The 10156-nt window shown below is 52.3% G+C and overlaps 1 protein-coding gene across 1 annotated transcript in view; it reads right to left on the reverse strand.

Moving 5' to 3' along the window:
• Positions 1-9556, reverse strand: part of SDF4 (stromal cell derived factor 4) — a 250372-nt gene extending 240816 nt beyond the window's left edge. The window contains exon 1 of the mRNA XM_063942989.1: positions 9382-9556. The gene's annotated coding sequence lies outside the window, so the exon portion shown is untranslated. The remainder of the gene's footprint in view (positions 1-9381) is intronic.
• Between the last annotated feature and the right edge of the window lie 600 nt (positions 9557-10156).

Consider the following 10156-nt stretch of genomic DNA (forward strand, 5'->3'; position numbering starts at 1 on the left):
ATAGTTTAGTTTTTTTATTTTACAGTGAGACCTGCTGGCAACAGGCTCACTGCAGCGAGGGACTAAGGGGAGAAGAAGCGAACCTACCTAAGTGGTGGTAGCTTGGGCTTCTTAGGCTACTGGACACCATTAGCTCCAGAGGGATCACACACAGGACCCGACCTCGTCGTCCGTTCCCGGAGCCGCGCCGCCGTCCCCCTTACAGAGCCAGAAACAAGAAGGTGGTCCGGAAAATCGGCGGCTGAAGACTTCTGTCTTCTCCAAGGTAGCGCACAGCACTGCAGCTGTGCGCCATTGCTCCTCATGCACACCACACACTTCGGTCACTGATGGGTGCAGGGAGCTGGGGGGGGGGCGCCCTGAGCAGCAATATTAACACCTTGGCTGGCAAAACTGACACCATATATAGCCCCAGAGGCTATATAGGTGTAAATTACCCCTGCCAGAATAACACAAAAAGCGTGAGAAAGCCCGCCGAAAAAGGGGCGGAGCCATCTCCCTCAGCACACTGGCGCCATTTTCCCTCACAGCTCCGCTGGAAGGATCGCTCCCTGGCTCTCCCCTGCAGTCCTGCACTACAGAAAGGGTAAAAAAGAGAGGGGGGGCACTAAATTTAGGCGCAGTATATATATAATACAAGCAGCTATAGGGGAAAACACTCTGTATAGTGATATCCCTCTGTTATATAGCGCTCTGGTGTGTGCTGGCATACTCTCCCTCTGTCTCCCCAAAGGGCTTTGTGGGGTCCTGTCCTCTGTCAGAGCATTCCCTGTGTGTGTGCTGTGTGTCGGTACCGCTGTGTCGACATGTATGATGAGGAAAATGATGTGGAGGCAGAGCAAATGCCTGTAAATGTGTTGTCACCCCCTGAGGGGTCGACACCTGTGTGGATGGACTTATGGAAGGAATTACGTGACAGTGTCAGCTCCTTACATAAAAGGTTTGACGACATAGGACAGCCGGCCAGTGGCGTCACAAGGGGGGTGCGGGGGGTGCGGCCCGCTCCCGGGTGTCACCCGCCGAGGGGTGACACCAAAATGCCGGCTCCTGCAGAGTGACGGAAGCCGAGTGCTGCACTGTTATATTATGTGCAGCACTCGGCTCCTGTCACTTTGTAGGAGCCAGCACTGCAGGGACAGCACCTCCCGAGAGTCAGCCCTCACCTCCCACACCCCCCAGTGAAAAAAAAACGGGTGTCGGGACGCGAAGCCCCGCCCCTCCGCAAAGCCCCGCCCCCTTTGCGTGCCTGCAATGGTTTAAAAACGGGTTCCGTCCGTGAAGCCACGCCCCTCTATTTAAGCCACGCCCATTCCCGCGAAGCCCCACCCCCTTTATCCTCGCTGCCGCACCGGGTGTCACAGAGGTGAGTGACGCCTCTGCAGCCGGCTACTCAGCTTGTGACTGTTCCAGCGTCTCAAATGTCATCAGGGGCTTTAAAACGCCGGCTACCTCAGATGGCAGACACAGATGTCGACACGGATACCGACTCCAGTGTCGACGACGATGAGACTAGTGTACCCTCCAATAGGTCCACCCGTTACATGATTGAGGCAATGAAAAATGTATTACACATTTCTGATAGTACCCCAGGTACCACAAAAAAGGGTATTATGTTCGGTGAGAAAAAACTACCAGTAGTTTTTCCTGCATCTGAGGAATTAAATGAGGTGTGTGAGGAAGCCTGGACTTCCCCCGATAAGAAATTGATAATTTCTAAACGGTTATTGGCAGCGTACCCTTTCCCGCCAGAGGATAGGTCACGTTGGGAAACATCCCCTAGGGTAGATAAAGCGCTTACACGTTTATCAAAACAGGTGGCACTACCGTCTCAGGATACGGCCGCCCTAAAGGATCCTGCTGATAGAAAGCAGGAGGCTACCCTAAAAGCTATATATACACACACAGGCATTATATTGCGACCAGCGATTGCATCAGCATGGATGTGCAGTGCTGCTGCTGCGTGTTCAGATTCCCTGTCGGATAATATTGATACCCTGGATAGGGACAATATTTTGCTGACAGTAGAGCATATAAAAGACGCTGTCTTATACATGCGCGATGCACAGAGGGATATTTGCCGGCTGGCATCAAAAATAAGCGCAATGTCCATTGCCGCCAGAAGGGGGTTATGGACTCGGCAGTGGTCAGGTGATGCCGATTCAAAAAGGCACATGGAAGTTTTGCCTTATAAGGGGGTGGAACTGTTTGGGGATGGTCTTTCAGACCTCGTTTCCACAGCTACGGCTGGGAAATCGACATTTTTGCCACAGGCTACCCCACAGCAAAAGAAAGCACAGTATTATCAAGTACAGTCCTTTCGGCCCCATAAACACAAGAGGGCTCGAGGCGCATCCTTTCTGCCGAGAGGCAAAGGTAGAGGGAAAAAGCTGCAGCATACAGCCAGTTCCCAAGAGCAAAAGTCCTCCCCCGCATCCGGTAAGTCCACAGCATGACGCTGGGGCTTCACAGGCGGACCCGGGTACGGTGGGGGCCCGTCTCAGAAATTTCAGCACACAGTGGGCTCTCTCACAGGTGGATCCCTGGATCCTTCAAGTAGTATCTCAGGGGTACAGGCTGGAATTCGAGACGTCCCCCCCCCCCCTCCCCCCGCCGTTTTCTAAAATCTGCCTTACCAGCAACTCCCTCTGCCAGGGAGGCAGTGTTGGTGGCTATCCAAAAACTGTATTCACAGCAAGTGATTGTCAAGGTACCACTCCTTCAGCAAGGAAAGGGTTACTATTCCACAATGTTTGTGGTACCGAAACCGGACGGTTCGGTGAGACCCATCTTAAATTTAAAATCCTTGAACACGTATATCAGAAAGTTAAAGTTCAAGATGGAATCGCTCAGAGCGGTTATTGCGAGCCTGGACGAGGGGGATTACATGGTCTCTCTGGACATCAAGGATGCCTACCTGCATGTCCCCATTTACCCTCCTCACCAGGAGTACCTCAGATTTGTGGTACAGGACTGTCACTATCAGTTCCAGATGCTGCCGTTTGGGTTATCCACGGCACCGAGGGTCTTTACCAAGGTACTGGCCGAAATGATGATACTCCTTCGCAAGAAGGGAGTTTTAATTATCCCGTACTTGGACGATCTCCTGATAAAGGCGAGGTCCAAGGAACAGTTGGTAGTGGGGGCAGCACTTTCTCTGGAAGTACTACAACAGCACGGCTGGATTCTCAATATTCCAAAGTCACAGCTGGTCCCGACGACACGTCTTCTGTTCCTGGGAATGATTCTGGACACAGACCAGAAAAAAGTGTTTCTTCCAGTGGAAAAAGCCGAGGAGTTGTCATCTCTAGTCAGAGACCTCCTAAAACCGGGACAGGTGTCGGTACATCAATGCACACGAGTCCTGGGAAAAATGGTAGCTTCGTACGAAGCAATTCCATTCGGAAGGTTCCACGCAAGGACTTTCCAGTGGGACCTGTTGGACAAATGGTCCGGGTCCCATCTCCAGATGCAACAGTGGATAACCCTGTCGGCAAGGACCAGGGTGTCGCTGCTGTGGTGGCTGCAGGGGGCTCATCTAGTAGAGGGCCGCAGATTCGGAATACAGGACTGGGTCCTGGTGACCACGGATGCCAGCCTTCGGGGCTGGGGTGCAGTCACACAGGGAAGAAATTTCCAAGGACTGTGGTCAAATCAGGAGTTTTCGCTTCACATAAATATTCTGGAGCTAAGGGCCATTTACAATGCCCTAAGCCAAGCAAGGCCCCTGCTTCAGAACTAACCGGTACTGATCCAATCAGACAACATCACGGCGGTCGCCCATGTAAACAGACAGGGCGGCACAAGAAGCAGGAGGGCAATGGCAGAAGCCACAAGGATTCTCCGATGGGCGGAAAATCATGTGTTAGCACTGACAGCAGTGTTCATTCCGGGAGTGGCCACTTGGGAAGCAGACTTCCTCAGCAGGCACGACCTCCACCCGGGAGAATTGGGACTTGTAAACCGTTGGGAAAGACCACAGGTGGACATGATGGCGTCCCGCCTCAACAAAAAGCTAAAAAGATATTGCGCCAGGTCAAGGGACCCTCAGGCGATCGCTGTGGACGCTCTAGTAACACCGTGGGTGTACCAGTCGGTTTATGTGTTTCCTCCTCTGCCTCTCATTCCCAAGGTACTGAGAAAAAGGGCATTCCGGAGGAAGTCATCCCTACCCTGATCAAAGCCAGGAAGGATGTCACCGCAAAACATTATCACCGCATTTGGCGGAAATATGTTGCTTGGTGTGAGGCCAGGAAGGCCCCAACGGAGGAATTTCAACTGGGTCGATTCCTGCATTTCCTGCAAGCAGGGGTGACGTTGGGCCTCAAATTGGGGTCCATTAAGGTCCAGCTTTCGGCCCTGTCGATTTTCTTCCAGAAAGAACTGGCTTCACTGCCTGAGGTTCAGACTTTTGTCAAAGGAGTTCTGCATATTCAGCCTCCTTTTGTGCCCCCAGTGGCACCTTGGGACCTCAATGTGGTTTTGGAGTTCCTGAAATCACATTGGTTTGAACCACTTAAGACTGTGGATTTGAAATATCTCACGTGGAAAGTGGTCATGCTGTTGGCCCTGGCTTCGGCCAGGCGTGTGTCAGAATTGGCGGCTTTGTCCTATAAAAGCCCTTATCTGATTTTCCATATGGATAGGGCAGAGTTGAGGACTCGTCCTCAGTTTCTCCCGAAGGTGGTATCAGCGTTTCACTTGAACCAGCCTATTGTGGTCCCTGCGGCTACTAGGAACTTGGAGGATTCCAAGTTACTGGACGTAGTCAGGGCCCTGAAAATTTATGTTTCCAGGACGGCTGGAGTCAGGAAAACTGACTCGCTGTTTATCCTGTATGCACCCAACAAACTGGGTGCTCCTGCTTCTAAGCAGACTATCGCGCGCTGGATTTGTAGCACTATTCAGCTGGCGCATTCTGCGGTGGGACTACCGCAGCCTAAATCTGTAAAAGCCCATTCCACAAGGAAGGTGGGCTCATCTTGGGCGGCTGCCCGAGGGGTCTCGGCTTTACAACTTTGCCGAGCTGCTACTTGGTCAGGGGCAAACACGTTTGCAAAATTCTACAAATTTGATACCCTGGCTGAGGAGGACCTGGAGTTCTCTCATTCGGTGTTGCAGAGTCATCCGCACTCTCCCGCCCATTTGGGAGCTTTGGTATAATCCCCATGGTCCTTACGGAGTCCCCAGCATCCACTAGGACGTCAGAGAAAATAAGAATTTACTCACCGGTAATTCTATTTCTCGTAGTCCGTAGTGGATGCTGGGCGCCCATCCCAAGTGCGGATTGTCTGCAATACTTGTAAATAGTTATTGTTACACAAATCGGGTTGTTATTGCGAGCCATCTGTTCAGAGGCTCCGTGGTTATCATACTGTTAACCGGGGTTCCTATCACGAGTTATACGGTGTGATTGGTGTGGCTGGTATGAGTCTTACCCGGGATTCAAAATCCTTCCTTATTGTGTCAGCTCTTCCGGGCACAGTGTCCTAACTGAGACTTGGAGGAGGGTCATAGGGGGAGGAGCCAGTGCACACCAGATAGTCCTAAATCTTTCTTTAGATGTGCCCAGTCTCCTGCGGAGCCGTCTATTCCCCATGGTCCTTACGGAGTCCCCAGCATCCACTACGGACTACGAGAAATAGAATTACCGGTGAGTAAATTCTTATTTTTTTTATTTTCAGGGAGGACTGCTGGCAACAGTCTCCCTGCTTCGTGGGACTTAGGGGGCTGAAGTAGGAACCAACTTCCTAAATATTTCATGGCTCTGCTTCTGGCTGACAGGACACCATTAACTCCTGAAGGGATGCTGAACGCTAGGTGCGGCTATGTGCTCTCTCCCACAGCCTGCCGTCACCCCCCTTTCAGAGCCAGAAGTCAGAAGACAGGTGAGTGTAAGAAGAAAAGGAACTTCAGACATCGTGATAGCTGAAAGGTACCGCGCAGTGGGCGTGAACGCTGCGCGCCATGCTACCCACACACACAGGCACTGCAGGGTGCAGGGCGCAGGGGGGGGGGCCTGGGCAACATGAAACCTTGTAACACTGGCATATAAGGGGCATAAGATGCTGTGGCACAACCCTACCCCTGCCAGTGTAAATATTAGTAGCATAAAGTCTGAGGGGAAACGCGCCATTGCGGGGGCGGGGCTTCCTCCTCAGGCAGCCAGCACACTGCTCAGCACCATTTTCTCTCCTTCCAGGCTACAGAGAAGAACGCTGGTCCTCCTCCACTGCTGAACTAAGTATCAGGGTGCAAAACAGGGGGCACAGTGAAATTTGGTGCTATACATGGTGTTATTATCATTATAAAAGCGCTGCAGGTCTGTGGGCATTTTGTGTTTCACAGACATTTTATTGCTGGCGCTGGGTTGTGAACTGGCAAATCCTATCTGTGTCCTTCTGACAGATTTTACTGTGGGTCTGTCCCCTATAAGTCCCGGAGTGTCTGTGGAGTGGTTGTGCACGTGTGTGACATGTCTGAGGCAGGGAGCTCTTCCCCTGAGGGAGCCATTTTAGGGACACAGAGTTGTAATGCCGGCACACCATGAGCCTGAATGAGTGAAAGAATTACGTGATAGTGTGAATCATATCAGTAAGAGCAGTGCCGTTTCTTGCGGCGCAACCGCACGGGGCGCCCGCCGCGGCACTTTGTGTGTCCTTGTCTGTTGATCCTCGCTCTTCCCGAGCACTTCTGCTCGGGGGGCGAAGTTTCCCGGAATGACGCAATTGCGTTGTGACGTCACGACGCAATTGCGTCATTCCGCGAAACCACGCCCCCCGAGCAGGAGTACTCGGGATGATGGAGGAGGAGCAGACAAGCGGGAAGGAGGAGGCGGACGGCGCGAGGGAGGTGAGGCGGCCCGATCCGAAGAGCGGGAAGATTCTCTATATGTAAGTAGTCTCTCTCTCCCCCCCCCCCCTCCCTCTCCCTTCCTTCCCTCCCACTTGACACCTGCCTGCCGCACTGTATAAAATGGGGACACCTGCCTGTGTACTGTGTAAAATGGGGACACCTGCCTGCGTACTGTGTAAAGTAGGGACACCTGCCTGCGTACTGTGTAAAATGGGGACACCTGCCTGCGTCCTGTGTAAAAAGGGGACACCTGCCTGCATACTGTGTAATTTGGACACTTGCCTGCCGTAATGTGTAAAATGGGGACACCTGCCTGCGTACTGTGTAAAATGGGGACACGTGCCTGCGTACTGTGTAAAATGGGGACACCTGCCTGCCGTAATATGTAAAATGGGGACACCTGCCTGCCGTAATGTGTAAAATGGGGACACTTGCCTGCCGCACTGTGTAAAATGGGGACACCTACCTGCATACTGTGTAATTTGGACACTTGCCTGCCGTAATGTGTAAAATGGTGACACCTGCCTGCCGTACTGTGCAAAATGGGGACACGTGCCTGCCGTACTGTGCAAAATGGGGACACCTGCCTGCCGTTATGTGTAAAATGGGGACACCTGCCTGCATACTGTGTAATTTGGACACTTGCCTGCCGTAATGTGTAAAATGGGGAACCCTGCCTGCCGTACTGTGCAAAACGGGGACACGTGCCTGCGTACTGTGTAAAATGGGGACACCTGCCTGCCGTTATGTGTAAAATGGGGACACCTGCCTGCCGTAATGTGTAAAATGGGGAGTCTTGCCTGCCGTAATGTGTAAAATGGGTACACCTGCCTGCCGCACTGTGTAAAATGGGGACTCGTGCCTGCCATACTGTGCAAAATGGGGACACGTGCCTGCCGTACTGTGTAAAATGGGGACTTTTGATTTTTTGATTTTTCCCTGTGGTGGCCGTGATGATATCAGATGAGGCCACGCCCACTTAATGAGACCACGCCCATTTTAATGAGGTCACACACCCTTGCCGGGATCGCGCGCGCCTCCGGCGCACGCATGCTTTTTGTTTTTTTATAGCTATGGGGGGGGGGGGGCATTTTTTTGATGGCAATGGGGGGGGGGAGCATTTTGAAATCTCTCACTGGGAGCCAAATTGGCTAGAAACAGCCCTGAGTAAGAGATTAGATAAGTCTGAGTCTCATGCAGAAAACTGGAGAAAATCAGTGGAAGATGTGATTTTTAGTGGTTCTGCTTTTTCATCCTCAGGAGGCCGCTCTGGGTCACATAAAAGACCATTTGCACAAATAGTACAAACTGATACCGACACGGACTCTGATTCCTGTGTCGACACTAGTGATTCCAGGGGAATAGATCCTAAATTGGCAAAAAGCATTCAATACATGATTGTGGCCAGGGCCGGTTCAAGCCCGCTCTGCGCCCGGGCAGGAAACGGGGTGTGGCTTAATACAGGGGGCGTGGTCAGTTACGCCCCCTGTACATTAGTAGCGCCGCTTGTATGCTGAGCGGTGCGCGATGACGTCATCGCGCACCGCACAGCAAAGGTACTCTCCACGAAGGGAAACTAGACGCTACGCGTCTAGTTCCCTTCACAGGGACACAGCAGGCAGCGGAGGCGGACGGGGGACACAGCGGACGGGGGACACAGCGGGCAGCAGTGGCGGATCTTGCCATGGTGCGGCGCCCTCCGGATGGCGCCAGCGCCCTCCGGAAGGCGGCGCCCCGGGCAAAAGTCCTGCTTGCCCGTGGCAAGATCCGCTACTGATTGTGGCTATAAGGGAGGTTTGCGAAGTTACGGAAGCCGCTCCTGTACCTCAGGAGAAGGCTTATTTTTATGAAGAAAAGAAAACTAATGTAACTTTCCCTCCTTCTCACGAGCTAAATACTCTCTTTGAGGGAATTTGGGCAAACCCTGAAAATAAATTTCAGATTCCCAAAAGGATTCAGGTTGCTTATCCTTTCCCGGCAGAGGACAGGAAAAGGTGGGAGTCACCCCCAGTTTCAGACAGTGCCCTGTCACGCTTAACAAAAAAGGTGGTGATTCTCACTGCACCTGGGACGGCTTCACTAACGGAGCCGGCAGACCGCAAGTTGGAGACTACGTTAAAATCTATTTATCAGGGACGTGCAGTCAGGGGAGGCAGTGCCTCCCCTGTCATTAATGATTAAAATAATACAAAGAAGATACTTATGACACAGATTCTGTGTCATAAGTATATACTTTAGCCTTTGTATTATTTTAGTCATTTTTTACCTACTGAAAACTGTTTAAAACGTGTTTTGGAGGCACCGCTCTCGGTGCCTCCCGCTGTCAATGAAGAAGGTCTGGAAGCGGGGGGCGGGGCCAAGCATCGGGCAGTAATAGCCCATTAAAAAAACAACTATAAGCGGCACCTCTAGAAGTGCCGCTTTGACAGGGGCATGCTGTCAGTCCATATTCAAGCACGCCCCTGTCACTGAGTCATATGTGATTGGGCAGCGGGGCGGGAGTGTGCACAAATGATATCATTTACTTACATTATATTAAAATGCCCCTGCTCGTCCCCCAGCCTCATAGACACCGGGTAGGTGGGGTCTGGCTCTCGTCACCAGACTCCGACAGCAGCACCAGTAGGTCGTGCGGGGACAGAGGCGGAACTGCCGGAGACATGACGGGGGCACTTCCTCCATTGTCCCATCTGTCGTTGCCGCAGTTTGTGGAGCCGCTCAGCGATGTGCACATTAGCCGCGGCGCTACTCCACCGAGAACTCGTCTCACTGCTCTGCGCGACCCCCGACCTGAGCAAGTGAAAACATGACTGAGGAGCCGGGACCCGGGAAACAGTGTGTGCTGTGTGTAGGGAGAGCGGACGTGCAGAGAGGGGTTGCCCGGCATTTGTCACTGTTGCAGCAAAGCCAGGGGCAACCAACGTTCTAGTAAGTGCCAAGCCGCATGGGGGTGCTGGAGGTAGATGCCGGGGGGGGGGGGGGGGGGGGGGGGGCTGAGGGGTGCGATTTATTCAAATGTGGTTAATTTGGAAGCACTGGTAGAACATCAGTCTATATACAATTATAAATATCATCTTGTTTGTTTATGTCAGTGTGTGTGCACACTTTGCCCTCCCCTGGCCATTGCAGTGACAGCAGCTGTGATGGGGTGCTTCAGCTGGCCTGGCACCCTGGCACTTCAAGATGGCATATGCCTGCACAGAGGCCACCCTCCCTGGTCACACTGCCCCCAATGTACACCACAAATCATGCCTGCCATGTTTATTTATTATTATTATTATTATTATTATTATTATTATCATCA

The sequence above is a fragment of the Pseudophryne corroboree genome, chromosome 10 (genome assembly GCF_028390025.1).
Source record: "Pseudophryne corroboree isolate aPseCor3 chromosome 10, aPseCor3.hap2, whole genome shotgun sequence".
Classification (NCBI taxonomy): domain Eukaryota; kingdom Metazoa; phylum Chordata; class Amphibia; order Anura; family Myobatrachidae; genus Pseudophryne; species Pseudophryne corroboree.